Source organism: Pseudophryne corroboree, chromosome 7 (genome assembly GCF_028390025.1).
Source record: "Pseudophryne corroboree isolate aPseCor3 chromosome 7, aPseCor3.hap2, whole genome shotgun sequence".
NCBI classification, from domain to species: domain Eukaryota; kingdom Metazoa; phylum Chordata; class Amphibia; order Anura; family Myobatrachidae; genus Pseudophryne; species Pseudophryne corroboree.
Window position 1 is genome coordinate 458,094,546 of NC_086450.1, and position 23,152 is coordinate 458,117,697.

Below are 23,152 nucleotides of genomic sequence, written 5' to 3' on the forward strand. Positions count from 1 at the left end.
CTGGATGATATGGGCACAATACCCTGAAGAAACTTTTCCAACCCACATGGTCTTGCTTCCACGGGTGTACCTATAACGAAAATACCAAATACCTTCCACTTTTGGCTATTTGGCGTACAAGTTCAGAGTCTATGGGTATCCCATTAGCTCTGTGTGAAAAGGTAATTGTCTGGTTATTCCACGTCACTTCCCAATTCCCGGTTTTCGGTAATTGGAAATATTAAAGCACAATAAGGACCTGTCTACATGATACTGGTGGAGCTTCAAACTTGGGGGCCTAGAGATAATGAATTTCTTGTCCACCGATCTCCCACCCCATAATTCGAGTACCTCATCTATTTCTAAAGGGTATGGTACTAATCCTGACTTACTCTGACCTTGAGGTACCTGTGAGCACACCCAACATTATGTCTAGTTTAAGACCTTACCCACTAATGAGTGGTAATCACCCAACGGATGGCGGTCCATGTCGATATTAAAGTTGGACTGACATCTCCGGATACACCCATCCTCGACTACATTCTCACAATTCCTACAAATACAATATTAATTAGACAATAACCCTTCACAGTGCCTCCGAGCTCCATGACTACCAGAGCGCTTACTGATACCAACCTTTACTCGAGTGATGCACTGCTCCTGAGATCCTACAAATTCATACTCGCCATCAGAACCCATTCCAGATCCCTGCTCGACCTCTCTGGGACCCTCACCAAAACAAATTGTCCTGATCAAAAACAGAATTACTAGCAGAACCCGAAACTCAGTCTCTTGTGATAGATCCATTTCGTTAGGGGAAAGAAGGAAAATAAGAAGGAGAAAAGAAAGGAAAATGCAGGGGGATGTGAAAAAAGAACAATGGTGCGACATCCGTCCTAGATCTTGTTGCTCTCCGTGCTCAGGTGCCCTTTAACAGTCCTGCCTCTCAACTTTCCTGGAACAAACACTCTAGTGATACGAGGTTCTCTCCACCTTGCTCTTTGTCACAAGTCCTCTCCGGGTCAGCGACCTTCTTGCAGTGGGACGAGTGGACCCAAGTCTCTCTTTCGGCAACCTTCAATGCTGTTGTGCTGGTTAACAAGACTTGGTATGGTCCTTCCCACCTGTCCATGAGGCAACCTGAGCGTAAGAAATTTTGAATCATCACATAATCCCCAGGCTCAATGTCATGACAACTACTGTTCGGTAGGTCAGGAATCACCAGCTTTAGATTTCTTTGTTGATTTCTCAGCTGCTGGCTCATCCCAACCAAATATTTCACAGTCACTTCATTATTGCATTTCAAATCATCCTGGGGGTCTATCATTACATGAGGTTGTCGACCAAAAGGAATTTCAAAGGGTGATAAGTTAAGTGGAGACCTAGGAGTGGTTCTGATGCTGTACAACACTAGTGGCAAAGCTTCTGGCCACAGCAATCCAGTTTCAGCCATCACTTTGCTCAGCTTGTTCTTAATAGTGCTGTTCACTCTCTCTACCTTCGCACTCGCCTGTGGTTGGTACGGAGTGTGCAGCTTGCTATTAATTCCCATCAGTTTGCACATGACCTGAAAGACTTCACCTGTAAAATGGGTACCCCTATTGCTTTCAATTATTCTAGGGATACCATATGTACACACAAATTCCTGCACAATTTTCTTTGCAGTGAATGTAGCAGTATTTGTGGCAGCAGGGAACACTTCTACCCAGTTGGAAAATACGTCAATACAAACTAACACATATTTCAAATTCCTACAGGGTGGTAACTGTATGAAATCGATTTGTATTACCTGAAAAGGTCGGTCTGTCGGAGGGATATGGGATGGCTCTGTTGGTATCGTCTTACCAATATTCTTCCACAAGCAAGTAAAACATGTCATTGCTCTCTTACCTGCATGAGAAGAGAATCCTGGCGCACACCAGTAGGCTCTTTCCAACTTGCACATACCCTCTTTGCCCAGATGAGTCAGACCGTGTGCCGCCTCAGCTAGAGTTGGAAGATATGCTCTGGGGCCACTGGCTTACCGTGTCCACCTGTCCAAAGTCCTGACTGCCTTTTCCTGTAGGGAACACAAACTTTTTCATTTTAATTTACTGTTGTGTGTTATCAGTTGTGTAAAGTAAACCATCTGTGGAAAGTGAAAAGAGAGGGGAAATAATAAAAAGAAAATTGTCAGGTTTGCGTTCACCATCAGGCTGTCACACCATCATGCATATCGGTGTCTGTACACAGTCTCCCATTTGTACTTCCTGGGCGGGAGCACGCTATATGTATACCATCTCTAACAAAACTCCTGTTAAGTTAATCAGAGGTAATTTCTGCTTGAGAAAAGAGCAAAAGTTTAGAGGCCTCATCTCAACCCCCGCAAATGTTGTCAAAAAGAGTAAAGTTGCAATTATTCCGTTCTTCCCATTAACCGAATCTGTGTTTTCTATATCTCTCGTGATTCCTTAATATATGTCCCTTGATCCCGTCTATGTGTTTAATAATGTGGTTTGTATTCTATGTCTAGGGGTCTAGGGGTCTATATTGACTATGTGTTCTACTACTCTTACAATTTCTAGCAAAATGTCCTTTATTTTTACAAGTGTAACATATTATTGGCCTTTTCTTACCACCAGGGTTTTGGGGTATAGGCTGATGAGACTTTGCTGTAAGAGCCTGTATATTTTCAATCCTCAGCCTCTCCTCCTGTTGTTCTCTACACCTAGCAATATTCTTGTGGTGTTCAATTGCGCACTCTCTAAGACAAGCTTCTGTGGACCCTCTCCAATCAGGCAAAGATATTTGTACCCTGTCCCTTACTGTCTTATTGAGTTCGTCCATTAGCACAGAGACAGCTACCTCCCTGTAATTCGCATCGTTCCCTGTATCTGATATCCCAATGTATCTATCCATTATTTGCAGGGCCCGATGGAAATATTTAGATGCCATTTCATTTTCCCTTTGTTTTATGGAGAAAATTCTTCTCCACTTAACAGTAGTGGGGAAATACAACTCTAGTTGCCTGTTAATTTGTTCCACATTCTCCTGATTGTTTCCGTCAGTCATAGGACTATCCGACTCTAATCTACAATCAGTGATACATTTTTGTGTGTCAATACTAGGGGGTAGGCACGCTTTCAAAAATATCCACCAATCTTTGTTAGCTGGTTCATGAGCATTACCCAAATCTCTGATAAACTTCTGACATCTGGCTAAATGCTTCTGAGGATCGGGGAATTCTGTAATGATGACCGCAGCTCAGCTCTGGACCATGGGCAATACATTGCATTATTCCTGGTGAGGATTACTCCCTGACTATCGGTTCCCCCATTGGGAGTTACTATTTCCAAGACAGGATGTAATCCTACCATTCCGTTCCTAATCTGTTTACTGTGAGGTGTTGTTGTCTCTCTGCAATGAACCGTCTCACACTTACCGGTAGCTGTGACCTCACCAGCTCTTTCATTGGGGAATACTGTTACTGCTCTACCTGGTTGGACAGGCCCCACCTGAGTTTCCTGCAAGGTGACTGCCTGGAGGAGAGCTGCGATTTGGCTGGGTACTTCATCTTTCTGTGACCTAAAACTCTGGAGAGACTTCAAAACAGGATACAACTTGCAAAAGTTAGGGTTAATACATTTCTCTTGCATTCTATTATCAGTCATAGATATACCATTGGCTGTAGCCATCTCTTCCCTCTCGACCTGTGTCGATAATGGTGTGTTTGTGTCCTCATTCCTGCTAGGTTTTGAACCTGTTTTGCGAGCTAATTCCCTTTGCGCATCCCCCTCTTGCTGCCGTAGATTTAAGCAATCAGTATGTCTAATCCTTTGTTTTCTGGATTTTATCAGACATATCCTTGTCCTTAAGTTCTGCAATATCTCTGGTTCAAAGCTGCCCACCCTAGGGAATGATACCCTATCTTTGTCAGTCATACGTACCCATTCAGACAAAAAGTCTTCAGCGTGTGGACCATATTTCCCACACAAGCAGCAATCAGATCAACTAACTACTAACAGTAACTATAAACGGAGAGGACGCCAGCCACGTCCTCTCCCTATCAATCTCAATGCACGTGTGAAAATGGCGGCGACGCACGGCTCCTTATATAGAATCCGAGTCTCGCGATAGAATACGAGCCTCGCGAGAATCCGACAGCGGGATGATGACGTTCGGGCGCGCTCGGGTTAGCCGAGCAAGGCGGGAAGATCCGAGTCTGCCTCGGACCCGTGTAAAAAGGCTGAAGTTCGGGGGGGTTCGGATTCCGAGGAACCGAACCCGCTCATCTCTACTATTTACTGTACACCTGGCTCACATCATCACCATTTTGTACACATAAACTACTGATATTTATTGCCAGAAGCTTCTCTACAAATATTGGTCCTATACAAGTCTTATACTGTACAATCAGGCTATTTGTGGACTAACTTGTTCACAGTACAGAACCTTACCCAAACAAGTTGAGATACATCCAGTGGTAACTCCAGAGGTGGGGCTGCAGCGCAGTTCAAAATCTAGAAAATAGAGCCACACCAACTGCCAGTGAGTCCCAGCCAGCAATGTTTGGCAGTGTTTGGGGTGGCACTTGGTTGTTGGTTTTATGTATTTCATGTTGCCTGTACATGTTTGTTTTTGTTTTTATTGCTTAGACGCAACTATCATTTGCCCCATCAAAACTTGCACCAGCACCAAGCTAGGTGCCGAAATGATGGTCTATGATGTGAACAATAATGTTAGTAATCAGTTAGAAAACAGTCATCGACAAGCCTGCAACACTCCGATAACACGTCCATAAGACGGACTATCTCCATGCATCCACTTAGTGACCTAACAGTCACCTCCCCAGGGAGGCCCAATACATTTTCAAGACATTTCTGAGACCATAGGTCTAAATCACAACTGCGCTTCTGTGCACATGGACACAAGCACAGTGTAGCAATATGCACAGAAAGCAAATTGCTCAATTGCAACCAACATCGGCACTGCATCTGTCTCAGGGGTTTATTTATAAAAAATTGGGTTGCAAAAACTGACACTTCTGATCATGTTTATGCCGGATTTTTAAAAAGGCAATGCTTTTACAAGCATGACACAGCTAGTAAAAGTATTGTCCTTTTAAATGTACAGTAGAACATCACCATGCTCAGAAGTATCGGGATTTACAACCCATCTCTTTGAAAATAAACCCCTCTGAATCAGGCTCTGAGATTGATAAAAATTCTTCCTATGCAATCAGAATCCTAAAATAAATAAGCTCCTGAAATGTTGCCACTAGTTTAAATCTGTATGCAATATGTGATGGTCTTTTTACAAGCTGTAGATAAAATGATTTGCTTCACTGTACTTTCAAACTAGGCATGGCTGATAGAAAACAATAAAACAAGTGTCCTATGGGCTGACTGAAGTCTCAGAAAATGCACAAGATGTTATAAAATATTCCATATATTCACACCCATAGATGAATAACAGAAGCATACCATCATCTCCCTCCTGCATCATCTTTCAGCACTCTCTGTGTCTCTTTTCTCCCCCTTCCTTCATTCTATGTCTCTCTATGTCTCCCCTCTCCCTTCATTGTATGTCTCACCGTGTCTCCCCCCCTTTGTTGTATGTCTGTGTCTCTTTTTTCCCCCTTCATTGTGTGCCTTTCTGTGTCTCTTCCCCTTCCTTAATTGTATGTTTCACTGTGTCTTTTCCCCCATTGTATGCCACTCTGTGTCTCTTTTCTCCCCCCACCTTCATTGTATATCTCTCTGTTTCTTTATTCTCCCCCCTTCATTGTATATCTCTCTATGTTTCTCCCCTCGCCCTTCATTGTATGTCTCTGTGGGTCTCTCTTTCTCCCCCCTCACCTCCTTCCTGTGTCATCTCTCAGCACACCATCATCTCCCCCCTTCATTCTATGACTCTCTGTGTTTCTTTTATCCCACCTTCTTTCTATTTCTCTCTGTGTCTACCCTCCCACTTCATTGTAAGTATATCTGTGTAATCCCCCCTTCATTGTATGTCTCTCTGTGTCTCTTTTCTCCCCCATTGTATGTCTCTCTGTCTCTTTCCTTCCCCCACCTTCATTGTATATCTCTCTGTGTGTCTTTTCTAAACCTTCATTGTATGTCTCTCTGTGTCTCTTTTCTCCCCCCCATTGTATGTCTCTCTGTGTCTCTTTCCTTCCCCCACCTTCATTGTATATCTCTCTGTGTGACTTTTCTAAACCTTCATTGTGTGTCTTTTCTCCCCCTTCATTGTATGTCTCTCTGTGTTTCTCCCCTCCCTTTCATTGTATGTCTCTCTGTGTCTCTTCCCCCCTTCATTGTATGTCTTTATGTGTCTCTTTTTCCCCTCCACCTTGTGAGATCAAAGGAGGAGGCAAGGCAGCAAGATCTGGATGCTGCACTGCAATGGTGGGTGGGAGGTGCTGCAATTAGTAGATGGAATGTCGGTGGTGTGGCAGGCACAATGGTGGCAGGAGGGCAGGCAGTGTGGGTATGATGCCCTGTCCAGCGGTGCCCCCCACTATTGGGTGTGCCACAGCATCCACGGCACACACCCTACTTGCCCCGCCCGAGTTACACCACTGCATGATGGTGAGATTCTCTTTTATTTTTTTTAAATGGCACATTGTTTTATTGTTGTGCAGCAAATTAGTATTCACTGTATATATAAAAATAGTTGTCAATGAAGTGTTAACACTTATTATGGGATATTTCCTTGAGTTTTTATAAATAGCTTAAAAATCATTCTTTGCAGCTTTTGCCCATACATTATTGGCCTGATTCAGTGTCATCCACCATATGGATGTGGGCTCAGTTAGGAAATGTTTTAAGTACTACACATGTTTCCAAATCACATGGTGCATTGGTCACAATGGTTTCTGGAGACGCACAGGTGCCATCTCTTTTGTCAGGTGCCATCTCTTTTGTCATGACGAATTGCACCTGACTGAGGAGGGGGCAGCGGTGCTGGGGGGAAGGATGGTTAGAAGGTTGAAGGAGATTTTAAACTAGGAGCCTGGGGGGAGGGTTTAGCTAGAAACTACGGGTCATGCAGTGAGAATAGTGGGGATGGCGGTAGTAAACTAAATGGGGGAGAAGTTGGGGGGAGGGTAAGAGCAGGCGGTAAGGTTACTAACATGGGTACTAAAAGAGATTTTACCAAAGCAGTAACCAATGATGATTACAGGTCATCATTGCTACATAAGGTGAAAGATGTCCCTAACGCAATGGAAAATACTTATCTTAGTTGTATGTATGTAAATGCTAGAAGCATTACTGGTAAAAAGGGCAAACTAGAAATACTTGCTGCAAGCAAACAGTATGATATTATAGGCATTACTGAAACTTGGTGGGACGAATCTTATGATTGGACAGTCAATCTAGAGGGATATACACTGTTTAGGAGAGACAGACTAAATAAAAAGGGTGGAGGGGTGTGTCGTTACGTAAAGCCATTTTTAAAACCTGATATACGGGAAGATATTTAGGAGGGGACTGTAGACACTGTCGAGACATTATGGGTAGAAATTGCATGCGGGGAAAAGGGAATAAAAAAGTTAGTATTGGGTGTATGCTACAGGCCGCCTGGTATCAACGTATCTGATGAGGAATTGTTACTAAAGCAAATTGAAAGAGCAGCAGGAGTAGGAGACATAGTAGTGATGGGAGATTTTAACTATCCAGAGATAAACTGAAAAACGATTCATGTGATACTGCTAGGGGCAATATGTTTTTAAACACACTTAATGATAACTACTTAGTTCAACTAATTGAGGAACCAACTAGGTACAATGCAATCTTAGACCTGGTATTATCAAACAATGGGGATTTGGTATCAGGTATTATAGTAGGGGAACCCATAGGAAACAGCGACCACAATATGGTCACATTCAATATCAGTTTTCATAAACAGCCCTAAACTGGCTCAACTAGGACTCTAAACTCTAGCAAAGCAAATTTTGAAAAGATGAGGGTATTTTTCAGGGATAATGAATGGGAAGGTTTGTTTTTGGGAAAAAATACTGCAGAGAAATGGGAGGTACTAAAATTCCTGCTAGCTAAAAATACTCTCAAATTTATTCCTACGAGCAGCAAAAAAAGGATAAAAATCATAAACCGATGTGGCTTAACAAAAAGATAAAGGAACTTATGGACAAAAAAAGGCGAGCATTTAAAAAATACAAATCTGACGGGGAAGCAGAGTCATTTCAGCACTATAAGGAATGTAACAAAATATGCAAAAAGGAAATAAGAGCGGCTGAAATACAAATCTGACGGGGAAGCAGAGTCATTTCAGCACTATAAGGAATGTAACAAAATATGCAAAAAGGAAATAAGAGAAACTGAAAAACTAGTAGCAAAGGAAAGCAAAGCGAATCCCAAAAAATTATTTAAATACATTAATAGCAAGAGATTAAAGAAGGAGAGTATAGGCCCTTTAAAAGACAAGTTGGGAGTCTTAAGCAAAAATTATAATGACACAGCGGACACACTAAATGAGTTTTTTTCAACAGTATTTACTAGAGAGGACCCAATTCAGGGGCTAACACATAATCTCAATAATGAGAATATCCCACTGATAGGTACTTATTTAAGCGAGGAAGTGGTCTGTGACCGATTAAAACATTTAAAGATTAATAAGTCACCAGGTCCCGATGGTATTCACCCAAGGGTTCTAATGGAGCTTCACTCTGAACTTGCAAAACCGCTATTTTTGATCTTTAAGGATTCAGTAATATCAGGTATGGTTCCCAAAGACTGGCGTATAGCGGAAGTAGTGCCTATATTCAAAAAGGGAAGTAAAGATGAACCAGTAATCATAGACCAGTTAGTCTTACATCTATAGTGGGGAAAGTATTGGAAGGTATTCTAAGAGATAGTATTCAGAAGTTCCTTGAAGTCAATAAGATCATTAAAAGGAATCAACATGAGTTTATGAAGGACAGATCCTGTCAAACCAACTTACTTGGCTTTTATGAAACAGTAAGCGCAAACCTAGATCAGGGTAAGGAGGTGGGTGTAATCTTTTTAGTTTTTGCCAAAGCATTCGACACTGTACCACACATGAGACTTATCTACAAGCTACAAGAAACAGGGCTAGGAAGCACAATATGCACTTGGGTCAAAAACTGGTTAGATAATAGGGAGCATTGCGTTGTGGTTAACGGATCTTTTTCAACTTGGACTGAAGTGTTAAGTGGTGTGCCGCAAGGCTCAGTATTAGGACCGCTATTGTTCAATATTTTCATTAACGACCTAGAAGGTCTAGAGAGCATGCTGTCAATTTTTGCAGATGATACCAAATTTTGTAAAGTTATAAATGCGGAGGGGGATGCTGAGTCGCTTCAGAACGACTTAGTTAAATTAGGAGCTTGGGCAGCAAAATGGAGAATGCGCTTCAATACAGACAAGTGTAAGATAATGCACTGTGGTAACAAGAACAAAAATAACACCTACCTACTAAATGGGGAAAAATTAGGGGATTCTGTACTATGAGGTGTCCTCATAGATAGCAAACTAAGCAGTAGTACCCAAAGTAGGACTGCAGCAAAGAAGGCTAATAAGAATTTAGCATGCATAAAATGGGGAATTGATGCTAGGGACGAGAGTATTATATTCCCGTTATATAAATCACTTGTGAGGCCACACCTTGAATACTGTGTACAATTCTGGGCACCTTACTACAAAAAGGACATCCTGGAGCTAGAAAAGATTCAGAGGCGGGCGACCAAACTAATTAAGGGTATGGAGACGCTGGAATACGAGGAAAGGCTTGCAAGACTAGGCATGTTTACACTGGAAAAGAGGAGATTAAGAGGGGACATGATCAACATTTACAAATATATAAGGGGACAATATATAGATCTTGCGCAGGACCTGTTTTTGGTTAGATCAACACAGAGAACTCATGGACACTCGCTCAGGTTAGAGGAGAGGAGATTGCGCACAATACGGCGTAAAGGCTTTTTTACGGTAAGGACGATACGTGTTTGGAATTCCCTGCCTGAGGGAGTTGTAATGGCCGACTCAGTCAACACCTTTAAGAATGGGTTAGATAAATTCCTAATGGATAATGATATCCAGGGTTACGGGGCATAGTCACGCACTATGGTTTTTATAAAAAAGAGGGGTAAAATGTAACAGCAGTCATCAACTTCAGTCAAAATTTTATACAAAATAATCGTGCATAGGAGACCACAAATAGGTTGAACTCGATGGACAATTGTCTTTTTCAACCTTAGATACTATGTAACTATGTTACTATGTTACTAAGACATATTTGGTGGTGGTGGCATATACAGGCATCTTGCTGACATCAGCTGCATCTCAAGATTCACAACTGTCACACAATACGCCATAGTCAGAAGAATAAACTGAACTTGCAGGTGCAATTTTAATTGTACGTCCATTGGTGCATTTGACAAATGAATGGAATGAGATCTTGGACAATTGCTCATTTTCTTTTTTTCTCTCATTTTCCTTGATTAAATTATTGATTAAATTTAGGAAAGAAAAAGTTCATAAAATCTCAGTTGAGATAGAGAAAATTCAAGAACTCCTTAAACCCCATGAAAATAGTAAAGAATTTATAGAACGTGATGGGGTACTCAATAATAGAATCAATGAATTTGAGCATTCACTAATTCTCTTTAAAAAGAAAAAACTGGAAAGAGATAATAATGATTATAGGTCTGGTCGAGTCAGGACCTATAATAAGAGAGAGGGAGAGAACATGTATTCAAAAAGGAATAGATCAAGGAGTAATAATAATTATAATAAATATTCAAAATATAGGAACGAACGAGATAGGACTCCAATGACCAGAAATAATCACTCAGAGGGAAGTAACAGGTATAGTGGTCAGAATAGGGGTGTATCAGATCAAAGATGCCAGGAGTCGGTAAGAGGACAAAGACAGGAAGTTGGAAGAAAGGGAGAAGTAAGAGACAATCATCAAACCTATCAGAGTAGAGGTAATTCAGGTCAGTATATGAATGATAAAGGGGTATTTGAAGAGAGAGGAGCGAGACCAAAAGAAACTACAATGGCAGAAAAAGGGAATCAGTATAGAGAGAAAGATGAGATATCAAAGGTTTTTTTAGGACAAAGGGAAAGGGAAAGATCAAAATGGGAAACACAAAACAGATTCGAATCTCTACAAGCGATCACCCCCAAAAGATCAAGAGAAGAACTAGGGGGTGTAGAGGAGGACAGAAGGTACAACGCCAAAAGCGTAAAACTAGGTTGAGAAATAAAGGTATATATAACTTATCAACTAGAGTTTTGACTGAACACGAAAAAGCAGTGATAGCCAAAGGCTTAAAATTTGCCCCTTCAGTAAAACCTGATATATTTGAATTATTTGTAGCACTAAACAAGTTTACAAGAGACCTTTGTCGTAAGAGATATTTTATGAATAAAACTCTTAAGAATAAGGAAATTGAAGGTATACCTATAATACTTAATAAGGAGGATGAGAATGGCCTACTCATATTAAACTCTTTACTGTACGAGAATGGAGAAGAAGAAGCTCCAACCGAAACACAACAAGTAAAGGTCTTTGATATAATAGAGAATATAACAAGTAGTAGGATATTTAAGAAAAGATCTGAATTTTATCCTCTACAACATCGTAGTGCATACATTGAAACCTTTTATACATCAACCTTAAAGGATTTTCGTTTATTATGTGATAAGAAGAGAAAGGGTAAGGGAAGGAAAGATAATTTGAACATAAATGAACGCCGAGCCTTACGATCCTTGAAACAAGATCCCAACATAATTATTAAAAATGCGGATAAGGGAGGGGGGGTTGTAATACAAGATAAATCATCATATTTAGAAGAAGCTGAAAGACAATTATCTAATCAAGAATACTATCATAAATTGAGAGGGAATCCCACTGAAAAATATATGCAAGAACTTTGGTCACTTCTAAGTGGTGCCCTGTCAGAGAGAGCAATTACCAAAGATGAGCAATTGTATCTTTTCAATTCACACCCAATTATCCCCACATATTATCACCTCCCCAAAATTCACAAGTCTTTGGTAGCACCACCTGGTCGTCCCATAATTTCAGGTGTTGGGTCCCTCACTTCAAATCTATCTGAATTCGTTGACTCCTTTTTACAAACTCACGTCGTGGGCCTTCGGTCCTACATCAGGGACACCACTCATTTTTTAAATCTGGTGAGCGGTATTGAATGGCGACCCAATTATGTCTTTTTAACCTGTGATGTAGAATCACTTTACACAAATATACCACACGGTGAGGGTATTGAGGCATGTCGCCATTACCTTAGTTCCGATGTGGGTATGATGCCCGGGCGACGTGAGTTTGTATTGGAGTCAATTGAATATATTTTAACACATAACTATTTTTTGTTTAATTCACAGTTTTTCTTGCAAGTGCACGGTACCGCCATGGGCACCAAGTTCGCCCCGAGTTTTGCAAATTTGTATATGGGCCTCTTCGAAGAAAAATATATTTGGGGGGGTCCATACGTGTCGAACTTGGTGCTCTATGGTCGGTACATTGATGATCTTTTTATTATTTGGGATGGGGAATCTAGTGTTTCTTCTTTTATATCTTATATTAATTCTAACACTTTTGGGTTAAAATTCACACACTCTTGTCACTCATCACATATTGCTTATCTGGATGTTGCTCTCTCTGTCAGGGAAAATACTATAATAACGGAAACGTTTAGGAAGGAAGTTGAATGTAACAACTATTTAAACTACACAAGTTGTCATCATCACAAATGGAAAGATAATATACCAGTGGGACAATATTTGAGGATGAAAAGAAATTGTACTGAAGAACCAGAATTTCAGAAACATGCTGCTATAATAACTGAAGCCCTGATTGATCAAGGATATCCCCCCAGATTGTTAGAAGAATCCTTAGAGAAAGTGAAAAATAGAGATAGAAGCTCCCTTTTGTCTAAACCATCGATTAGCACCACACAAGACTCTAATATTAAAATAAATACTAATATTATTACAAATAAAACAAAGAATTATGATAATAGGATACTCCCCTTCATAACTAAATATAATATAGATTCAAATGAAATTAAAAAAGTTCTACATAAGAACTTTGAAATCTTGAAATTAGACAAGGTACTGAACCCATGTTTAGGAGAATCAGTGGGGGTAGTTTTCCGTAAGGCTAGGACCATTAAAAATGCGATTTCACCAAGCTTTTTTCATAATCAAGGTATTGATACTACTAGAACTGTAAATTGGTTAACGAAATTACGAGGGTGTTACAGGTGTGGAAGAAAGAACTGTTTGACCTGTTCTCACATTATTAATAAAAGTTTGACCTTTGAGTCCTTTTCTTTGGGTAATACGTTTGAAATAGAGACACTAATCAACTGTCAACATTCATACGTCATCTATCTTGTTACATGTATATGTAAGAAACAATACGTAGGGCGGACAATTAGAAGTTTAAACACAAGGTTTCTCGAGCACAGGAGAAATGTAATAAAAAAGAATTGTAAACATAGTCTTTCACGACATGTTACCTATTGTCATGGGGGTGATGTTGGGGTATTGAAAGTACAAGGAATAGAACATATAGCTCCCACATCACGAGGGGGGGATAGGTTTAATCGGTTGTGCACTAGGGAGGCTTATTGGATATTCTCGTTGGGGACCCTTATACCGGAGGGTCTCAATGAGAATGTCGAATTGAATAATATTGGTAATTGAATGGCCAAAAGTATTGGGTAGGATATAGTTTTATATCTCCTAGATGCTAAAGAAGAAGTTCATACATCTAATCAAGAAATAGTAAATATAATTAGTATTTTAAGATTCCGATATTTGAGGTTAACAACAATTAGGTACTTTCATAAATCTAATCTATTTCCCTCTATTGTTGGAGAGTTATTTTGCTCTTATTAAGATTTTACTTTTAGGGCAAATATAATTTACAACAGATAGCTGCTGTGCCTGATAGGTTAAATTAGAGTGTGCTGGTATATGGAGTTAGGTTATGAAAAGCTAAACAGACACATAATTGATACATATTTGTATACATAAGCATATAAATATTTGGTATTAATATGCTAAAGAGAATTAAGAGTAGTAGGTGTACTGCAATAATTTTCTGAATTTAGCTAGTAAAAAGTGTTGTACTAATAATTTATTGTTACGAAATAATCATTTTTATATATAAGATCAAGATGAGTCTGTCCGGGTTTGAACCCGGGTCTATGTGAATAAGTGGTCAGCTGTATTCCCTCTGAGCCACAAGTGTTTCTCTTAAATCCAATGTGGTTTTAGGATATGTTAAATCTATAATGGAATTGTTCACTATTTCTCCTGGTCAGTTTCTATTTGTATCTGTTTTCATATATTTTTATTATTTTTTAAGCAGCTTTTGTATGCGGTTTATAACTACACCACCAAGAAAAGTTTTAAGGCTGAATTGATGAACTGTTTATAATATATGTGTTTTTTAAATGATAAATACGTGTTCCAAACATATGTAGTGGTTTAGACAACAGCTGTGTGTAATTAATGACATTAGCATTCCGATTGGTCCATTGTCCTATAAAAACCACACCAATGCTGCTGTTTAGAATATCCTCTGACGAAACCGCCAGCCTATTTAGCGGAGAAACGCGTAAGGAAGGCACCAGCATCTGCAAACTACTGCCCGCTGATATCCAGTCCCAGTGAGCACCGGAAAACCATCAAACAGGGCAAAAGCTATAGCGAGACCGAGCAAAGGAGGTCCGCACCCTGTCTATTTCAAAGCCGCTGCAGCCGTGAGTAACCAGTGATTCATACAGTTGCTAGACAGCACAGGGGTGAAGTGTACCGCCGCAGCTAATAATCAACATAGCGGACTCTCCCTGTTAGCAACAAGCAAGCCCACAAGGGAGTGAAGCTATTGATCTACACCTTTATTCCGGCTAAAGAGTTTCAATATGACGGTATACTAATTGGGGTCGTAGCATACCGCTGTGGACAGCACAATACACAGCGCTCTCCCCCTGATAAACTCTAATAACTGGATCAAAGTGGCTAAAATCAATAAACTGCACTTTACATTCCGGTACTTACAAGGAATAGCTGTTCATGTAGCAATTGCTAATAAGTATATATACAAAAGACAACTCATGGACACTTTTTATTAATATTTTTAAAGGGCAATTTTATATGAGTTTTTGTATGTGGATATTGCATGTGGATCGGATTGTTTGAATATATTAATTTGTATCTACATATGGTTTTATGTTTTATGTTATAAAAGGAATATGAACAAAATAAAATAAATATATTTAAAATCCAATACGATTTAAGCGCTCCCTTGATAGTGTATACTATCTTTTTCCATATTGTCTTTCATAGATATGTAGTTTATAAAATGGCTGCTGACATGTGACTTTTTATGGTCTAACAAAGAATGCCATGTGCTTAGATCTGGAAACATAAGATGGCTGCTGGCATTACAATAGACCATGCAGTCACATGCTGCCCCTCCCCCTACACACACACAAACACACACACACACACACACACACACACACAAACACACACACACACACACACACACACACACACACACACACACAACCCAAAATCAAGATGTTTCTTCAGATAGATATTTCTCCAATATCTATCAATATATCTATGGTTAGATTTTATTGAATCTGTGATTTGCCGAGTGCATGGAGACTTATTTCCCCAGTAATAAATAAAAACACACACACATACATGCACTTCTCACACTTCTTTCATATTCTTTCTTTCTTATATAGTATGAACCTGTGAAAATATTCTATGGTGACTTGCATTGTATTTGACCAATACTGTTTAATGATAAATGTGAATTCTATGAGTATTAATTGTTTGTTGAAATACATCCTTACATTTTACATTTTATATGACTGGCGTGCATTCTTCCATGAATAGAATATTCCTAATGATGTAAAGATATATGTATAGGTACAACCTCTGCGAGTAGGTTATTAAGGTACACAATTAGTGATTAATTATTATAAATCACTAAAAGATTAAAATTATACATTTGCTTTTAAGATATGAAATATAGTAATATAATACAAGCAATAGGAACAGACAGGAAAAGGAGGGGAAATAGCAAAGTGCCCCTTATCACTGTACATGAGCAAAATAATTACATAATTGACAGTAATCTTAGAATCTGCTATAATTGAACTTTACTCTACTGAAGCAACTGAGTGTATATTTATTATAAATTACAGATTGCAGTGGCACTGCAATTTATTAAAACTCATTTTGTGATGTGACATGAAAATCTCTCCCCACCTGTGATCCACCACATCTACCTCTATAGAATACAGTATCTTTTCAGTAGTGGATCTGTAAATTGAATAAATGTGTATACACTGCCAGAGAGACTTCCCATGTCCTATAAAAACCTGCCTATGTAGCATAGTCTGTATGCACAACATTGAGAGGCCATGTACTGTACACCCAGGGAAAAAAAAATAATTTTCCCTGTAATACACATGTACAAGAGGGAACATCATACACGTGCAGTAGATCTAAAGAATACACCCTCCCTATAGCAATTACCCTTCATGCAAAGTTCAGCAAACCAAATTAAGGTCATTCCTGGTGAAATGTCAATTCCATGCCAATATTCACAAATCAGAAGAACAACAACATTTCCCACATCAGGATTCATGGTGATCCACATACCCTTTAAAGAAAGAATAGTACTACAGGATAAAGGTTTGTGTCTCATGTCCTTCAACAATCTATTAAAATAAAGAACAGTTTGGATTTGGAGGAATCTGACAGAACCGAATTTGGGGTTTCCAAGTAAAATTGGGTCCTGGCTTGGCTCCTCCTGCCAAATTTGGTTATCAAAACAAAGCAATAATAAATTTTCCCAGAACTTTCAGCTCTTGCATGTTTTTGATTGCATATAAGAGTCCCTTCTTCATGATTTCTGGTGTCATTTAACATAGAAGAGTGCATGGAGTTGGTGTGGACTGTACAACAATACTAAGCACCCTTGGAGAAAGTTGTATGATGTTGGAGTCTGTAGGAAGGGTGTCAAAAAAGTAGGCATCTTTAATTTGTGTTGCAGGTTCAGACACTAGCAACTGTAATCTTCAAACAGGCTCCTGTGTATGTTTATTAGAACTTGAAATGTGTTGCACTTAAATACAATTGTATTTTACAAGGGTATCTGGGTTAGGTACAAAATTCTGGCAGTCAGGATCGAGACAATCAGAAGACTGAAAGCAGGATCCCAAATACCAGAATCCTAACATATCCCAGTAAGTATTGTCAACATACTGCTATGCCTAATCCTAACTAACCCCTTCCACAGCTACACCCTAACCTTCCCTCCCACAACCTAACCTTAACCTCTCCTTCCCACAGCCTAACCCACCATTCCCACATCTTAATCATTACCTCCCCTCCCATAGACTAACTTTAACCTCCCCCTCCCACAAACTAAACCTAAGCCACCCCTCCCACAGCTTAACCATAACATCCCTCTTCCCATTCCCTAACCTTAACTTTGCCCTTCCATGGCCAAACCCTAATCTCCCCCTAGTGCCTAACCTTAACTCCAACCCCTTTACTTACCTCCTGGATGTGTCAAGATTCTGGATATTGGGATAGCACTGTTGGTCTGACTGTTGGGATCCTGGCTGCCGGTAGTTTGATCACATCCCGGATATCTACAGAATCTACACAGCACACAGCAGGATATATTGTGATTGAAAGCAAAAACAGTATGATTTCAAGCTTGGCTGACCAAAAATGCTATGGTGTGCCTGAGTGAGCTACACTCTTCAGAAGACATCTGTCACAGTGCCATCCTGAGACCCCAGTCACACACCCTGATACTTACCTATTCGGGCACTGTCGGGTCCTCTCTATAGTTTGCTGGGAATCTGCTGGTGACTAACTTCTGCTGCAGCTGGCTCTCCATCTCCCTTCCTGCTCCTATATCCTGTATGTGCAGCCAGTCCTGGCATTCTTCATTCAGGAGTTCTCTCCAACTTTGAACCAAGAGCACTGCCATCTTCTTTCTGGTCAGCTGACCACTTACCTACTGAGAATTCAGTTCCTCGTTCCCCAGAGGTCTCAGTGAATCTGAAGCAAGCAGTTCCTATAGAACAATTTCCTGGAGCACTCAAAGGTTGCCAGTGCAGTGTCTGTCACTGCCTGTTGTGTGAGCAGACTCTCTGTGCTACTCAACATTTATTCACTGAGGTATTACCAGTGGACATCTTTTCCTGCTTTGCGACTAGAAAGACTGGTGCCCTTCCAGTGTTCCACTGGTTCCAGCCCAATGTCTAGATTCTCTGGTTCCAGCCTGGTGTCCAGCTCTCATTCCACTGTTTCCAGCCAGTGTCCATTCCCACTGGCTCCAGCCTAGTGTTCAGTAGCACCGGTTCCAGTCCAGTGTCCAGATCCACTGGTTATGGACTGGTTTCCAGCTTTTACCACACTGCTTCCAACCCAGTGTTCAGTTCCACTGGCCCCAGTCTAGTGCCCAGCTCCAGAATCACAAGTGTCTAGTTACACCAGTTCCAGCCCTGTGTTCAGCTCAACAACCGTAGTTCAAGTTATGCCTCCAGTACCTTAGGTTTCAGATTCCAGTTCAACATTCCAAAGTCTAAAGCTACCGGTTCCAGTCTGCTAACCTGGACTCTAGAATCTCATATGCACTCCAGTTCTACAGTCTACAGACTGTATTAATTACTTTGGTCATTCCAATTTTCATACCTAACCTAGCCTTGTATTTTACTAGTCCAGACTTTTCTGGGAATCAAGCTCAGACAGTAATATTTGGTTCTCTACATCTTTCCTCACTGTCCCTGTCTGGTCAAATACAGTAGATATATGTTCTATAGTCCTTCTGCTTTTGCTGATAGTTAACTTCCTGCAATTCCTTAAATGCACAAACTGTATAAAACTACCTAGCTTTTTTTACACAGCTTCCACTTCTTTTCCAACCCTAGACTCAAGTCCAGGAACAAACTCACCCAGACCTAACATCATATTTTCCTGTTAGAAAAAAACAATCTCAAGTCTTTTATTATTACATTTAGATATTTCAAGGGAAGATTGTATATTTTTGAGAGGAAGTTTATATTACTGTACTTGCTGATTTTTTGTGTGCCTACCAGCTGCTTCCCAAAATAATAAATAGCCCAAAAAAATCTGTGTTAAAAAAAAATCTCTAGTCAATTTAGACATTTCAAGGGAATATTGTGTGATTTTGAGAGGCAGCAAATTTCACTGTATTTACTGGGTGTTGTAATCCTGTCAGCTGCTTCCCATTATGATAAAGTTGAAAAAAAGTAGTTTGTTTTATTTTAAATTATCAAGTATTTCAATTCACTTTAGATATTTCAAGGGATGATTGGGTGTTTTGACTCAGAATCAAAACTTTATTAATACAAAGCAAAAATCTGACTCCATGAAGACAATGTTATAAGTTTCCACATGATTATCACCAGTATACTCCCATAACTTATTAATTAACATTCAATTTCTACTAAACTGTTACAGTGGGTTGAGTTGCCTGAGGTCTATAATTTCCTAGTCTGAGAATTTTTGTATTAACTTATTAATTATCAGTTTCCTCTAGTCTGTTACCCTGGCTTGAATCACCTTTGCTGGCCTGAGGCCTGTTATTTGCTGGTTTGAGAAGTTTCCATTTGAATTCTCACATTTGGAGGCTTGTTTTTTAATAGTTTGGTCTTATTTACTTTTCTTTGTAGTGATTAATGCTTTATCATATGCTAAATACTCCACCTTCAATCATCTGTACTGGTCTTAGACCTGTGACTTGCTGGTAGGAGAAGTGTGTTGGTAATAAATTATATTTTCTACTAGGTCTTTTAGGCTATTCGTTCTTAATTAATTTTTTTTATTATTATTATTACATTTTATTTATAGGGCGCCACAAGTGTTTCGCAGCGCCGTACAAAGGGAGAGGAGGTTGGAGATGTAGGGAGCAGTGGAATTAGAGATGGCCTTGTATGTGAGGGTGAGGAGTTTGAAGAGGATTCTGTAGGGGAATGGGAGCCAGTGTAGTTTTTGTTGAAGGGGAGTGGCAGAAGTGGAGCGGCGGGAGAGGAAGATGAGCCTAGCTGCAGAGTTGAGGACAGATTGGAGGGGAGCGATGTGGGAGCAAGTGAGGCCAGTGAGGAGCACATTGCAGTAGTCAAGTCGTGAGATGACCAGTGAGTGGATGATAAGTTTAGTTGCACTCTGGGAGAGAAATGGCCTGATGCGAGCAATGTTGCGTAGCTGGAACCGACAAGATTGCGCCAGAGCTTGGATGTAGGGTGCAAAGGAGAGGGAGGAGTCAAGAGTGACGCCCAGGCACCTGAGTTGGGGAACGGGGGAGATGATAGTGTTGTCAACAGTGATAGAGATGTTTGTAGGGGGTGTTGCTCTGGCTGGGGGAAAGATAATAAGTTCAGTTTTATCCATGTTGAGCTTCAGAGAGCGCTCAGACATCCAGGAGGAGATGGCAGAGAGGCAGCTGGAGACCTGAGAGAGGACAATTAATAAAAACATTCTATAGTGTTGTATAGTTTATTAAACTGCCATCCTATATCCTGCCATCTTGCTATAAAGTAATTCTAGTATGTAATCTGCCACCAGTAAGGGAAGCAAGTGGTAAGAAATTGAAAACATATTAATAGAGGAATCCCGATGAGTAATCTGAAAAAGGTTTGAAAAATCTAAAAATTTTTATAATATATAATGTAATAAGGAATGCAAGCTGTCATGACAATTGTAGCAGATAATTTATATTAACCAATCAAAGTTAAAATGTAGGAGTCATAGGGAGTTCTAAAAGTTTATTTTATGCAGTGGTGCAATAGAATAAGGGAAGATCCATAGCTGTGTTCTGAGTCTATATTGTAAATACATAATATTTGTGTATATAGGTTAAGTAAAAAGGAAAATTGTGTGAAATTGAATTTATCTATTAGTGAAATTAATATTTACTTCATAAGTATAAAACAAGTGGCTATCCGTGTTGAATATATTTGTTTAAATATTTTAGTATTGATGAGGTGGGATATAATATAAAATATAACTTGACACCACATTTACTGTAAGTAGTATTGTGTTAAGGTGTAGTACTGTCATATACATTAAATTGTGGTTTGTGATCTAAAGTTGGTAAAATTAGGTTGTGAAATTATGATTAAGAGGAAATAAATGTAAATATGTGAAGTGACTGCAATAACAATTTTTTTCTGCAAATACTTGTATCTCCACTTGGTTAGGCACTTATATCTCAGGTACCCTTTCATCAACGGTCTCAGCACTGTGTCCTACAATGTCTTTTAATATCAGGACACAGCACCTGAGGTTACGCTGACAGTAGAAGTGCTCCTGTACAATGTCACTCCATTTAAGCAGTCCTTACTGTTCTCTCATCCACTTTCCACTGATTTTCAAGACGGCATGACAGCAGAAACAATGGGAACCAGACACACTGTTCATACATATGATGTCTAGGAGAGCTGTATGCAATACTGTACTCTATAACTCCCCAATGGATGAGGGAAGTTATATAACAAAAATATAATTCACGTAGATTTATCTTCAAAAACGATTATTAAGTAAGTTTGCAAGTGTTTGACTGCTGGTTGCTGTCAGTTTAATCAAAAAGCTGCTGGGGGTTACAGACTCTACTTCTGTTATAGTACAATATTATTACAATTTGCAACATACAGTATATGAACACACAGAAGAAGTCATCATACTGTATCTGACGATGACAAAATGTGATGTGGTGGATAATTAGCTAAAACAAAGTGATCACAGCTACTACAGTACTAGTATACTTTAGTAGCAACTACATGTATCAGATTAACCTTAAATGTTTTAATAACAGGAGTGACACACTGTAACTATTACACTGTGGAAGAGACTTGTTATGTTTATTTATTTTTTGCTTTGTTCTTGGTCATCCTGGTATACTGTAAGTGGATTGTAAGAGCACACAAATACATTGAAAGCTTGAAAGTGTCTATATCCAAACCTGTGTCAGAAATGTATCCTATATCTATACAATATCTTTCCATAGCAATATTTAGATATAATGTTTAAGTTGCTACGGTACCTTGATAACTGTTCTTCTGTACATTTGAAACTTATAGATATATTTGATATCTGGATTGGTGTATATTGTACCAAAAGATTTGAGACACACATATATACTGAGATTTAGGTTGGGCCTCTTATGAGAGATGATTACATACAGTATTATTCCTCACAAATGATTAATGCTAAAATAAGGTCCATATGTAATAAACAATATTTATGTTTATTAACAACATTCACCAAAAACCAGAATAAATAAACAATATACATAAAAAATGACAAAAGAAGGACTAGGTTCAAAAATTATTTTTCTTTATTGAAAATAAATGTATTTTGACATAGCCTTATATACAAGTGTTATGTATAAATGTACAGTAGTGCTCTGATTTCAAAAGATTGACCACCCTTGAATCCTGGCAAAGTGAATGAAGGGCTCCATCCACAAGTCCCACATACTTAGCGGAATTGCTCTGTCTTAGCTCTTCCTTCAATTTCTCCAGCTGCTTCTGCAAAAGCCTGATGAGTGGAATGACCTGACTCAAGCTGGCAGTGTCTGAACTGACTTCACGTGTGGCAAGTTCGAAGGGTTGGAAAACCTTGCACAACACAGAAATCATTCTCCACTGCACTTGAGTCAGGTGCATTCCCCCTCCTTTGCCTATATTGTAGGTGGATCTATAGGCTTGAATGGCCTTTTGCTGCTCCTTGATCCTCTGAAGCATATAGAGGGTTGAATTCCACCTCATTACCACCTCATTTGCTGGCGCTCCAGTCTTAGGCACGCAGTGGCTGAATGTCAAAAGTGGCCCGAAATTTTTCGAGCCACCGACAGCATCTCCTGCACGCCCCTGTCATTTTTCAAAAAATTCTGCACCACCAAATTAATGGTATCTGCAAAACATGGGACATGATGGAATGTGCCCAGATGTAATGCACGCACAATATTGTTGGCATTGTCAGATATCACAAATCCCCAGGAGAGCCTAAGTGGGGTAAGCCATTGTGCAATGATATCCCTCAGTTTCTGTAAGAGGTTCTCAGCGGTGTGCCTCTTACAAAAACTGGTGATACACAGCATAGCCTGC